This window comes from Notolabrus celidotus, chromosome 18, assembly GCF_009762535.1.
Source record: "Notolabrus celidotus isolate fNotCel1 chromosome 18, fNotCel1.pri, whole genome shotgun sequence".
In the NCBI taxonomy this organism is placed as follows: Eukaryota; Metazoa; Chordata; class Actinopteri; order Labriformes; family Labridae; genus Notolabrus; species Notolabrus celidotus.
Genome location: NC_048289.1, coordinates 20,822,108 through 20,836,431, shown reverse-complemented (window position 1 = coordinate 20,836,431; position 14,324 = coordinate 20,822,108). Strand labels below are relative to the sequence as shown.

Genomic DNA, 14,324 nt, shown 5'->3' with positions numbered 1-14,324 from the left:
TGTGAAAAGTAGGGTCAGCAGTTATCTAATGCTATCTACTGACCTGTTCAGTAAAACCCTTACTCATGTTTCTCATGAGAAATCCATTCAGAACAATTCCTGCTTACTCATGAATCTGCCTTCTTCATGCAGGGACTAGATGCAATTACACAAGGGTCCTATAGATGGCGTCAATAACTTATTCACATGGTTCACAGCCACGTCTTGGACCTCTGAGACATGAATGAGTGTGAGAAATGATTGAGATGCCACATTTCTCATTTCTCACACTCCTTTGGGTGTGAATGGAGAAAACATGAGAGTCGGGGAAAATAGATAATTACTTGTGAGATTTTCAGGCTCGACCTGTAGAGGTTTCATTTAGCATGTCTGCCTGGCATGAATAACACAAGGACACACTTTTGTCCAGTTGTATTGTGGCTGTTTTCCATGAGGTATTGAATAGCATTTCCTATCAGTCATATCAGTGACAGCTGCTTTGTGTTCTGCATGATTAAATCACAATCAATTTCAAGCCCTTTGAATAGCTGGATTTATTAGATTTCCTTTTTGTGTGTGCCTTGTTTTTTAATGGCACAAAATAAATGTAGGAAAGAAGAAACAGACAAGGTAGGGTCAAATTGTACATCTTTGAAGGGAAAGCAAAGATGAAAAGCAGCATCAACTCCCCCTAGATATTCAGACATTCTGTGTTAGCATAAAGAGAATAAGGTTAGTTTATATTTGGGTATTAAAGGCCAATCTAGACAAGGTCTCTCCTGATGGACCACGGCTCTGTTTTAGCCATTTGTAATGCAGACTGTAATCATTGTGCCTCTGTGCACCGTCAGCCGTTCTCAGCGTGCTGGAGGCACCCGGTCCTGTCTCCACTCTATCAATGGGCCTCATTGTCCTGTGAACCTTGTCTTTTTGCCTATATTCTCTCTCTCTCTCTCTCTCTCTCTCTCTCTCTCTCTCTCTCTCTCTCTCTCTCTCTCTCTCTCTCTCTCTCTCTCTCTCTCTCTCTCTCTCTCTCTCTCTCTCTCTCTTTCTTTCGCTCTCTCTCTCTCCCCTCTCCCTCTCTCTCTCCCTCTCCCTCTCTCCCTCTGCATCTGTCACTTTCTGATGCCAGGCTCCTGAAAAAGGCTCACTATCAGCTTTTCTCTCAAATTAATAAGCTAATTGTAAAAGCGTGTTTACAAATGTTTGTTTTTTATATTTTACATATTCATAATGAGTGTTTTGTGAAGTAAAAGGCCCTCACTTGCCCTGTTCTGGAGTTCAGAGGGATTTCTTTGGTTGAAACGTGACTCTCATTTTCACTGTTATGGGCATAATTCCAACAGTATAAATAGGGATGCACAGATCCCACTTTTTAGGTCCCGATATCGATATCGATACCTGGGCTTTGGTATCTGCCGATACCGATACTAGCCGATCCAATCCCTGTATTGATTTGACAATCTCTATTCCTTAATGTGAGGATAGAATCATGTTTTGGCAACTTCAGGCTTTTCTGACTTTGTCGTAACAATTAAATCCAATAACCTGTCCGTTTTTTCACACTTTGAATCCATTAATAGAAGGTTTCTTCTTTCTTTGGAGCAGGCCACAGCTTACCTTCCTCCTTGGGCTTTCATTATATTTTTCAGTGCGACTACCATCCGTCGAAACATTACCGCTGCACATATTGCAAGTTTCCGGCAGAGTTGTTAGCAAAAGAAGCGTGACATGCACCTAAACTGCAGAGTCCCTATAGTTATCCTCAATCATGCACCACTGGGCAAAAATGCACAGACCAGCCAACGCTGATGACGTAGGAGACGCTGTTTTAAACACAGTAAAGCATAGAACTGAGATGAATAGATCTGCCATATGGATCGGCACTATATATCCTCCCTTTGTCACCGATATCCGACCTAGCTTATTGAGTCCGATCCAGTCGATATCCGATACCAGGATCGGATCGGTGCATCCCTAATTATAAACAAAATTGAACTCCATGGAGTTTTTGTAGAGCCAGGCCAATGTATCACAAAAAATGAGAGTAGAGGAGAAAGAGCAAAAGAAAATGTAACAAAAACTATCAGAAGAGTCAATGAATTTTCCATAACTGGGAGGGTCTGCTTCAAATCAACACAAGAATCTGTTCTGCCGTGGACTGTACTGATCTAATCTGACTAGCTGGCCAGATCGCACAATCATGGCAGTATTTTGACTTCACTACTCACATTGGGAGGAGATGGAGGCGTGGTGTCCATTCAATATACAGTCAACGGTTTGAGACCCTAACATGCTTGATAGACCTCACAGATACTCAAATATATTTGTTGAAAGCCAAGAGGTACCTTTTAAAGTTCCTATTAGGAGACCATCAGCGACAACATTGCATATCAATCTTAGTGTTATACTGCTATTATGTAATGCCTGTAGCTGCACTAAGGGAGTCTGTTTTGGATCATTCCAAACATTACTTACATACTGAGCAAAATCAGCAATTTGAGGTATCACTTTGTCCACAGCGGGGGCGCCAAAAATGACACAACAAAGAAAGTTCCCTACAGGAGCTTTAACTTCTAGGGTCACTGTATTTGGCAAAGCTGCTAAAATATGTCAGACAGGGAAAGAAATGTGAGAGGTCTGTTGATCTCACAAGTTTTGAATTAACTCACAAGTTTGCTAAACTTGCTAAAGAAAATAAAGGCGAACAACATTAATTATCCCTCAGACTGTTTGCGCTTCATGGAAATTGCAACTTATTTATTTTCCTTTACAACTTAATGAAAACAGCTCGACTTAATAGTTTCCTTTTGCGCCACATCGGGCTTCTTCTAATCTTGATTTTTCCAGATCTCAAGTACATTATAGTTGTTGATAAGGTTGGAGGCCAAAACCAGCTTAAAAGGACCCACATTAAATAAATAGACTAAATGGTCTAATAAGCTTGCTATGGCGGTCCTCAGGTTGGCACTGTGTTCCTCTTAAGCCTCTATTTTCCTGCCTGAACCAGCAGGCCAGGTGATAAACAGTGCCAGATGTTAGAACCCGGCAGGCAGCGGCAGACGAGAGAGAGGGGGGAAAACTTCACCCCCACTCTCTCTCTCTCTCTCTCTGTCTCTCTCTCTCTCTCTCTCTCTCTCTCTCTCTCTCTCTCCCCCTCTCTTTTCTGCTAGGCCTCCCCCACTTAAAGCCCCCTCCTCCTCTTTGACAGTGGTTGGAAAATGTGTCTTTGATAGAGAAAAAATATATTTACACTGGGACCCGAACCCTCCGCCAGCTCTCAGAGGGGCCCGGGAAAGGGGGGAGGGTTTGGGTGGTGGGTTTTTTGAGGGGCAGGGATGGGTTCTCGTTGAAGGGCCTGTAAGTCCCTGCTGCCAACCAGGCGTGAGTAAGCACTGCAGATGCACCCTGTAATATCAGTGCCATCGCAGTGGAGAGGTTATTTTCTCCTCTCCTTTTCAGGGATGAGTTTTCTTTCCAGTGGATACCACTTTGAGATAAATAACCACCTCAGACGCTCTACACGATGATGTTTACCTTCAGTTTGGTGTGTTTGTGTCTCATCATAAACAGAATACATCCACAGAGAGAAACTCTTGGACATTAGGAATTTATAGGAGGAGAGGGCTGAAAATACAGACTTTAGAAGGACGTATCCCATAAGAAAAAAACCTTCTTACCATAGAAAATGTTCATGAAAGGAGCAAAATGGCGGGAATTGAGATATTTTGTCTGTCAGCCCCCACACTTCTTATCGTTGTACTTGGCCATGTGTTTTAGCAACAAGTCTTGCGTCAAGCTTTGTCAACCAGGTGGTCAGAGAAGTCAAAAGCGAAGAGAAAGACTGAATGAGCTGTGTGTGTGTGTGTGTGTGTGTGTGTGTGTGTGTGTGTGTGTGTGTGTGTGTGTGTGTGTGTGTGTGTGTGTGTGTGTGTGTGTGTGTGTGTGTGTGTGTGTGTGTGTGTGTGTGTGTGTGTGTGTGTGTCCAAAGAAAGGCCCTCATGGTCTGGACGGGGCAGTGGAAAAATATTTTCTGAAAGAGGAGAATGCAGTGAGCAGGTTTGCTTGAGGAAAGGTAGTGGATGTCTGAAGAGCAGAAGAAGAAGCGGAAGCAGAAATGGGCCCAAAGTGCTTATAGAGATTGAATAGACCACCAGAGCTCTGACAGCCTGATAAATTGTACCTAAAAGGAAAGTTGAGATATGAGAGAGAAAGAGAGAGGAAGAGGAGATTGCGATTTGAAGGTAACAAGCCACATTTCCCCCCGTGTAGCCATTTTATCTCCACTCATTTAATTCTACTCTTTTGGCCTGAGGGTCTTTGTGTTCAAAGTTTTCTCCTCAATTAGGATGACCACTTGACATAAGTGGGCCAATTACACGATGGAGTAGGTGACAGCCAAAGGAAATATTGGCAGGAAAATGAGCCCACCTGAACCATAGACAGGCTCTTCTCCTTGCTCAGAGTGTGCGTGGCCTCACAGCTCATGAAAAGAGGCTGTTATTTAGAATCCAGCACAGAGCGAGCGGGGGTGAACGCAGGGGCCAGAGGTTGTTGTTTTTATTCAGAATTTCCAGCGTCTCATATGCCAATGCCAATAGCTGTATTTACTGCGGCCGTCTACCAAATGATTTATTTTGACTAAATGGCATCTGAGCAGGTGCATGCAGCTGGGCTATTCGGACTTGGACAACATCGACTCAATGTACTGTAGCTGCATAAAGTAGGGAGTTGTGATGCAGTGGTATGTTTGTATGTGTTGCAGTCCCCCTCTAGGGACTTCCTGGAGGGGTTTAGCGAGCATGTGAAGGGGGTTACAAGCAGCTGTTACAGCTGAGTCGCTTTCTATTCAGGAGCTTGTTTGTTTTTAGTGCGTTTCCACTGTGTCCAGCTTTAAACGATGCTCTTAACACATCTGTTATTGTGCTCTGTTTTTTCAATGGCATGACATATCGGAATCAAAGTTAGAGGTGATTCAGCAGCCATCTAACAGCATCTAATCCTGTCATCACCGTCATCAGTAGTCAGTCCTTTAATATCAGAGTCAACAAGAGAATTGAAATGACAGGTTTCTCACTCTTTCGGCTGCAAAAATCACACGAACATATGATTATCATCACATGTCTGGTGTATGCTCAGTTTCTTGGAAGCCATATGCAGCAGCATGTGATTTCACTGATTAGCATACTTTAAATCAGAGAAGAGCTAATCAGTGAAACCACCTGTTGCACTGCTTTTGATGGAACATGGTTTACATGGTGAATGATTCAAACACCCAAAAGTATAATCATAGTAACTACTCAGTAGTCAAAACTTTTGAGTTCAAAGTTAAAGAACTACAAAGCTTCTGTTTGATGTTGGCCTCCTGCTGTTCACACCCAACAGCTGGTTTTCAACATCAATGACTCTCTACAATCAGAACTCCTACATACATGCTGTTTCTGACTCTGCATCTGGATTATTTCTGACGTCATAATGTAGTGTACCCTCGCTGATATTAACGTCTCAGTACAGAATAAAAAACATTTTAAAGCACAGCAAAATGACCATTCATTTGAATCAATCAACAGTCTTTTACAAAAACAAAAATGGCATCCCATTGGCTTTCTTTTTTCCCACCGTATTAAAATATTACCTCAGTCTACCTTAACCTCGCAAAAATATGCCTGAGGGCAGCCAGCTTTTAATGAACCATCTTGTTGTTGGCTCTGCTCACAAAAGCAATTAGCCGTTAACCTGCAATGACTCATTTCATTATATGGAGGAGTTTTCAATTGAGTTGTAACCCAGTGTTAACAGGCGGAAGCTAATTAATTATTATCCTTGTTAAGATTAGCCTCTCATTACCATGACTCACAATGTAAAAAAAACAAAACAACAACATGCATTGCTGCAATATATAAAAATACATGTACAGCCACAGCGTTAGCTTCAATTTGAATATTTGCTTTGGATAAGTAATGCCAGCTACTGTTAGCAAACTTTAAATATGCTGTGTAACAGACGTTGTTGATTCAATTCACAGATATATTAACCCCTGCGCCTGTTATACTAATATTATCTTGTTTACTGTGGAACTTCCATTACTTTCTTGGACTTCAAATCTCAACTATGTAATGATGAGCGTGATGTTAAATGTTTAGCATTAAAGCTGGGGTTGGTAGTCAGATTTAGATACACTTTTTGTTATATTGGTTGAAATTATCTTTATGTCCCGATGGCAATCAATACATAATGTGTTCTTTTAAATAGAACCATAACAGCCGCTATCTACAGCCGGAGTAAACCTGGGAAAACACCAACCAATCCTTGCCTTTGGTAGCCAAAATATGAAACCAATCAAATCCCGTCCTGCTGTTCTGCTGCCTCCTGCGCGTACATTTCAAGTTTGTTTGTGTTTTTAACTTTCACTATGATAATGTTTTGGTGTTTTCTTACTGCTGAGTGAGACATGAGTTGATGTTGTGCAAAACACAAACCATGTGCTGAGGACCGGTTTTGAATCAGTCACGATCATATGGTCGCGAATCAGCGGCGCTCGTGCATGTGAGCGGGGGCGTCGTTTTGCAGGAGCTCCTGGAGGAGAGAAGGCGGGGTTAGACAGAGTCCTGAGCAAATGCTACATTCAAATTCATGCTAGTTATCCGTGACTACCAATCCCAGCTTTAATCTAAAATGTTAGCTTTGCATAAGACTTGTGGAAGAGAGAGACAGAGTCTGCAGTAAGTGCTGTCGCAAGCAGGAACACAAGTGTGTTACACTGCAGTTTGATGTATTGCATATGAAGACAAATTTTACTTTTGAGGAAGAGAGAATAGTTTGTCTCTGTCCTTAAGAAAATGAAACTCTGTCTTGTGAGAGTTTGTTCTCAAAGTCTAGTTTATCATCCACATGTTTGTGTTTATTAGACTAAACAATCGACAGAGGTAGTATTGTTACAGATGTGGGGTCTGAAACATGTGGCCATATTTCATGATATGTCATTTTAAACTAATTTAGACTATGACAATGATTTTGTAGCATGGCTGGCAACATTGGAGGAGGCTTCCCGAGCGTTGGGTTCTGGAGGGCTGGGTTCAACATCCTATGTTGTTCTCCTTACTAGTCAGCTGCATCATTTCTAGTTATTATAAACAAGTCATTAACAATTATTATTGTAGGCCTGAAATGGAAGCCATATGTTTTCTTCTAAGCTGTAGCTTAGATGCCAATAATAAAACAAGTGTCCCAAAAAAAAAACAAAAAAACAAGTGTCCCAAAAAGACAGCTCAGATCCTGTGTTTCATTAAGTCCATCTGGTTCAATTGTCTGCAGTTTATGAGTCCAAAAAGTCTCTCTTCTTTAAAGTTGGTTAACCACATTGCCCCCTCTAGTGTTAGGTCTCACTCTTTCAATACCAGTATATTTGATAGTAGAAGCTGAGCCGTGTTATTTTTCTTTGTAGCGTCTGGCAATGGCATAATCCATATTATATTTTCACGGGGGAGAGATCTCTAGGTTTATATTAGTTTATTGGTGTTTCACTTCTTTTAACTCTTGTACCTTCTATTTTATTTTACTGCTCTTTCAATTATTTGAGTTAAGTGTAATGGTAAGAAACCAAGTGTATCCTTTCAAAAAGAAGGTTTCTGTTGGGCTTTGCACTGAAGCACTTAGGACTCAGGACTGAAAAATGTCTATTACTGAGTTTTTATTATAAAGCTGAAGAGGCTGTAGAAGCAGTTGTTCAAAAAAAAAGACATACTGTATGTGAAGGAAGACTAGATTGAGAGTTGTTTGCTAATTACGTAAGTACGATTGAAATAGTGCTCTCTCAAAGGATCATTTTTTGCAATTGGTATCACCCCAAATCTCAATTGGCACATCCCTCGATCTAACATGTTAATTTGGTGTTCATTTGCATTTGTGATGCTGCATTTGCTGACAAAGCGCCTCTCTTGTCTTCATCATGTTGTTGATTTATTTCCCCTGCAAGGCACCCATCATTTTCTCTAATATACATTGCTCTACTTGCTGACCACTCGAAAAATCATCACATTTCCTGCAGTCTTTTTACCCAGAATAACTAAACTGCCCTGGCCTGCCCTTTGCCCTGACCTGCCCCTAGACCCCTCCCCCCCTCCTAACCACTGGCCCCAGGACGGAGCTCACCTAGCACTGCACAGAGGGGGCTGCACATTTCCTGCCCCGACACACTAAACCTGTCATTGCTCCACAGCCCACAGACCAGGAATAACTACCCTCAAAACCATGCATGAGTGTTAAAACATGCCCCCAGTAGCTGTGGTCGTGGTATCTGACAGATCCTGCTAAGCCCCAAATCATTTCACCAGGAAGAGGTCCACCTTTTTTTGTCAGAGCTTTCACACTAGCTCTAGCTCCAAATACCTACGGGAATACAACCCCAATAGTGAAGTTACTTAAATGCCAACCATTTGGGATATGCAGAAGTCGTGCCTGGGTTGCATTGCCCGAGGAATTGCACTTTCACAACGCCCCAGTGGGGAAGCCATTTCTCATACGTGAGGACAGTTGAGCAACAGATGAATCCTGTGTTAACGACGTCGTAATTACTCCCAAAGTGCCAGCAGCTCACACAGTCAGCAAGAACACTGATCGACCTTATCAAGTGTTGTTTTTTTCTTTTCTGTTTCTCACAGGAGCAGATCACAGAGTTCAGAGAGAAGCCACCTTGTGTTGCTCTGTCATTCTTTTGAAGTAATGATACAAATTTGATTGGTGAGCTGGCATTTCGAACGCCGACGCAGAAAGCCTGCATCATTAAACTGTGTGTATGAAACATATCCCAGACTGACTGAACGGAAACAGACTCATTCGTTCTCTCTCTTCTATGACTCATTGTTGTGCCGGTGCACTCAAAGATCCCCCACATGTAGATAAAAACATTAAATATAGTCCAAATGGAGCTGCAGATAGCAGCTCTATGGGAATTTAACTATTATAACATCAAAACATTTCCTCAAGTCATCTGCTGCATATTTTTTATTAGCAGGGCAACCCTCGATCTCCTTACATTGGATGACAATCAAATCCAGAACACCTTTAATTAAAGATCCTTGTGTTGACATAAAGCCATCCATGATCAAGCACATGTGTATGTCCCTGACCTGCTGAGTAGATCCTCAGGTCTTCTGATCAGGGTCTACTTACTGCGTCCTGTGTCGACTGAAAGAAAAGGTGATCGTGCCTTTGAACCATAGACTGTATAAAATATGGACGTAGTATCCATGACGTCACCCATCTGTTCCTGAGTGCTGTTTTGAAGCCAATCGATATTGAAAATGCAGAACTCAACCAGGCAGAGTGTGACGTAAAGGGGCGGGGTTTGAGTCTCCTAGCCAACAGCTATGTGTTCCCGACCGGGTCAAGTCAGTCATGTCCTTATGTGGGCAAAAACTCGTAATCTTAATATCTTCTGAACCCTCACGTTAGAAAAATATTCACCCCCGTACAGTGTGTGCCGATAGAGAAATTAGATACGTAGGGCCAAGCTGTTTTTTGAACCAGGCTGTAAACATGTTTATTAATGCTGCAAAGATCGTCTTTTTTGAATTGGTGTGTATGTGGTTTCCGGTGTTTCTGCAGCCAGCCTCAAGCGGATTCTCGATGAATTGCAGTTTATAACACTTCCGCATGGGCTTCATAGTTTGAGACCGGAGGTTGCCGCTTGCTTTGAACTTGTGGTTCCAACTCTTAGGAACACACTTGCAAATGCATGTTTTTGTTTTTATTAATATTTTTTAAGTACTTTGTGACCTTGTAACCTTTCTTTAAAAAAAAAAAAGCAATGTTTGAAATGAATTGTGGAGGTGTAGCATTGTTCCAGACTTCTGTTTGGCCGCCTACAACTCTGGATTGTATTCAGACAGATAAGTTGTATTGTTTTCATTTCTGTCTGTCATTCTAGTTCGAAGAATAGTCTTGCCAATATAAAATATTGTGTAGGTGTAAAGTTGATTTACATGCTGTAATTTCAACAGAAGAACTGGCAGAAAAATAGCAGCATGTTTGGGTGATTGCTATGGTGTATGTAGCTTACTTTAGGAACTTCCCTTGAACTAATTTCACCCTAATTTTTGCCACATTGTCAACAGGAAGAGGTGAAATCACAGACTTTATAAATTGATTTGATATGTGTGTGTGATCTGGATTAGAGAGATTGATTTGACGATTTGACCGGCTGTCCCTTAACGTCCCATATGTAGGTCATAAAGAGGCATTCAGTCGGAAATAGATATTTCAGTCTGTGCATGTTTAGCTAAAAACTCATTTAACCCTCCTGTTATGTTTGTTTCACTGGGACAGCAATAATGTTCCTGGGTCAATTTGACCCGGGGCATATTCAATTATCCAAAAGTATCAGGACCCCAAAAAATCCAATACACATTTTTTTTAATCTAATTTTTAACTCCATTACTAACCATTTAAATCAAGATTTAGTCCATTGGTGTTCTTTAACTCTCACAGATCATGGTTCAATGAGGATAACTCACTCGTGTTTCATTAAAATTCATGTTAAAATTTGTTTTAATGTACATTGGAAAGCCCTAAATATAAATACAATAGTTTTACATGACATAGAATTTTGTTCATAAAAAAAAAAAAAAAAAAAATGTAAAATAAAATGAAGTGATGTTGATAAATTAACACAACACCTCTTCTGTCACATGCTGCCCATATTTTTATGCTGCATATTTTTTTTTTTTTTTTTTTTTTTCTTGTCTGCATATATATTTCTGGTTTGTGTCATGTTTGTCACAAACTGTCAAATATTCATGCACTTTATTCTTGCAGCAAAAGAAAAGAAAGAAAACCTTTTTCTTCTGTGCTTGTGACTGTGTGCATGCAACCATCACCATCCCTCTTAGAACTCTGGCCTATCTTTTATTGGCAGCTAATATCATGTTCTGTAAAAGAGGGCGTGCACACCTAGATGGGCCAAAAAAAAAAAAAAATAAAAAAAAAAAAATAAATAAGAGAAAGTGAAAGAAAGATTACATAAGGATATACAAAGGGACAGGGAGAGAGAAGGAGAGAGAGACCTAACACACTTAGATGGAGAGGGACCATCTCACCATGATGCCAAAAAGAAAATCCGTGGGGTGATACTAATGATTAAGCAACCCTTAGTGTCCACAATCATTACTGAAGCTTGGGTCGCAGAGGGTTGCCGCCGTGCTGTGTTCTATTTGTGTAACAAGACCACCACTGGTGCAGATGAAACCACCTGGGTCAGACCAGCCGAGCGGTATGGCTCAGCACCCGGGCCGCGAGAGCAGTCAGACCGAAGGACCCAACCCGCCGCGGGAGACCCAGGCCAGGGGACAAGCCAAGGACCCAGACCGGAAGCAAGCAGGTACCGCTGGAGCACCCAGGGCGACCGCCAGGTCACCCAGTAGGAGGAAAGGGGGGCGAGGGGGGAGAGATCCCGCAGCCCCCCCAAGGGACGCCCCCACAACACCACCCCCACAGCCCCCCCAGACGGAGCCAAAGGAGCCACCAGGGCCGAGGGGGCCCGGCACCAGGAGCAGACAGCCAGGCAGACGGGCAGGACCAGGACCAGAGCCCACCAACCGGCGCGCTGGAGCGGGGGGAGGGCGGAGGCGGCAGGGCCAATCCCATCTGCCCCCCCCAGACGGCCCGACCACTCCCCCAAGCCACGCCCCCCACCCATGCCCTGCGACTGATGGACCAGGCCGCGGGGGCATGGAGGGACACCCCAATGGCTGCCATAGTAACACCCCCCCAGCTGCGCACCACCCCACCCCCCCAAGAGGACCGCGAGGGAACCCCGGGAAACCCGGCCCCGAGGGCAGCCGCGGACCAGGCCCCCACAGGGGAGGGGGCAGCAGGGGGGTGGAGGGTGACAGGGACACCAGCCACCCACCCAGCCCCGATGGGCCCCCGACGAGTGGGGCCGAGCCAAACACTAAGGCCCCGCCAAACCTGATCTGTGTGCCTAAACTAGACTTTAAAAAGGGTCAATTTGACCCGCAACATAACAGGAGGGTTAATAACCACCTTTTAATAATACCAATTTGATTGACACAAAACATTTTATATTAACAGCTTCAAGCAACTGTTAACGGCAGCTTTTGAGTTGAGTTATAAATGTCTGAAAGGGCAGATATGTCTCTACTGACCAAGTTTCTCCCAAGTGTATACAAACAAAATGCCAGCCTGTTTAATAAGTGAGAACAAGGTGGCAATCAAATCTAATTATAAGACCATGTCATGTATGAAATGGCTGTAATGAGTATTTTTGTTCAAGCATTAGATCACATGTTGACACGATCCACCGAGAATTATCAACCCAGCCTCCATGTTCTCTCTGGCTCAGTGCCTTTTGGCGTTATATTTTTTTAATACAGCTAGTTGTTCCACAAATTAACAGAATAAAGTGACAATGCTGTACATCAGTGTTGTGATCAAAGCTTATTTTGGCTCCCAAAAAAATCAGGTGTTGTAGGTTAAGATGAATGATAACAGTTAAAGCTACATTAAGCAACTTCTGACAAACTAGCAGCGTAGCTCAATTTTAAAGTATGCAACCAAATAAATGCCACTGTCACTTTGGACAGCCACACTGAGAGGCCTTACTTATAGTGCAGGACCAATCAAAAAGAAGATTTTGTACACAACTGTCATTTTCTATTAGTCTTGTGTGGCTAGATTGCGAGCTTTAGATTGAACAGGACTGCTCTTAAGCTAAGCATGGGCTCTCTGGTAGGTTGGTGGACTGGAAAGACAACAGGCAGATCAGCCATACTGCCATAATAACTAGTATATTGGATGTATTTAAAACAGGGTTGTGAGAGCAACAGATGTTCTTTTGTTTTGGTCAGAGCATTTGATATATTGCCAGCCGTCTTACAGTCTTGGAACCAACTGGTTTCTATATGACAGCCTCTGGTGGGGACGAACGATAAGGATAGACAATACCAGATATGCTGGCCAAGACTTATTTTGACGTAACTATTGTCATTGTTTACATTGTTTCAACTTGATTGCTAAATTGGAATCGGAAAACATTTTTTTTTGTGTTTTTGAAGAGTTGATAGGTGGTAGCTGGTGGGTGGTGGGAATGCATCATGGCATATATATATGGCAAACCAGAGCCTGTTTAACTGATCGGACATTTCCACTTAGACTACAAATGGAAACTTAAATGCTACTGATAAAAAATGGTTATCTCTTTGTTTAGATGTCAGGTAGCTTCAACCACTAGAACTGCTTTTAAAAGAAATGAACTTTCCTGACTTTAGCGTACAATTCATCATCTATTAAAGCTTTCAATGTTGAGACTTAACCTTGACGGCTCACCAATGTGAGTCATGCAACATAAAGCATTTACACATATGGCAAGATAAAGTTCATTGGCTAAAATACACCATGAAAGACTAACACGGGACTTCCACCAGATCCGTGTCCGGTCCATCTCTGATCTGCTGCGGTCCGGCTCCATGCTCTCTTGTACGTCGACACCCACTGGTTGCGTTTTCGGAACGCAGCACGGGGCAGAACCACCGGACAGCTGGAGTCATGTGACCGAGGTTTTCCCGCGGTAATCACTGAATCAAGGATTCTCCTCCTCCTCTCCTCATCCATGTTGTCTTTATCAGCCTCTGAAAACCTCTGAGTTTATGACTCCAGGCCTGCCTCCGCTCAAAATGACATTTTGTTTTCATGGTTAAGTTAAAAATGATCTAACGATAACACAGAGTGTTTTATTCTGAATCCGGATCCAGTGGGAGTTAACAGATTGCCTAGAATAGAAACCTATCAGATTCGGTGCCATGACTGATCGGCGACGGACCGGACATGGATCTGATGGATCCTTGCGGACACATGGACAGTCAGCACAGCAATCCAGGATACCTGTGGCTGTTGTCTAATGATAAAAATACCTCTGGGAGCAACCATTGACTGCGAAGTAGAGTTGAGCAGGGACTTAAGCCTACTGGCTAACAGCCTTATCGTTACAACCTGTCAGTCAAATCACCATGCGACTTTATTACCTGGCTGTTAACATGTTTGTTTCTGCTGTCAAAATGGACATATTAACATGGAGTCTAATGAGGAAGCCTCAAGTGGACACTTTGTGATTTTTTTGATCTTCCAGTTGGCTTCCTTTACACCAGAGATTGCGACTAGGACTATTTCTTACGCTATTCACTCTACAAACAGAAATCAGAATGCCACCAACATCAAAAATCCTGCCTCCTGCCAACAGTCTTGATGTGCCTTTTGCAAAAATCTTTAAATAGAGGCAAGTAGCATGGTAGCCAGTTTGTACTGTGTGGAAATTTAACATTGGAATGATC

General features: G+C 42.6%; 1 protein-coding gene across 3 annotated transcripts in view; it reads left to right on the top strand.

The window, feature by feature from the left end:
- Positions 1-14,324, top strand: part of pald1a (phosphatase domain containing paladin 1a) — an 89,128-nt gene that overhangs the window by 37,148 nt on the left and 37,656 nt on the right. The window lies entirely within an intron of this gene.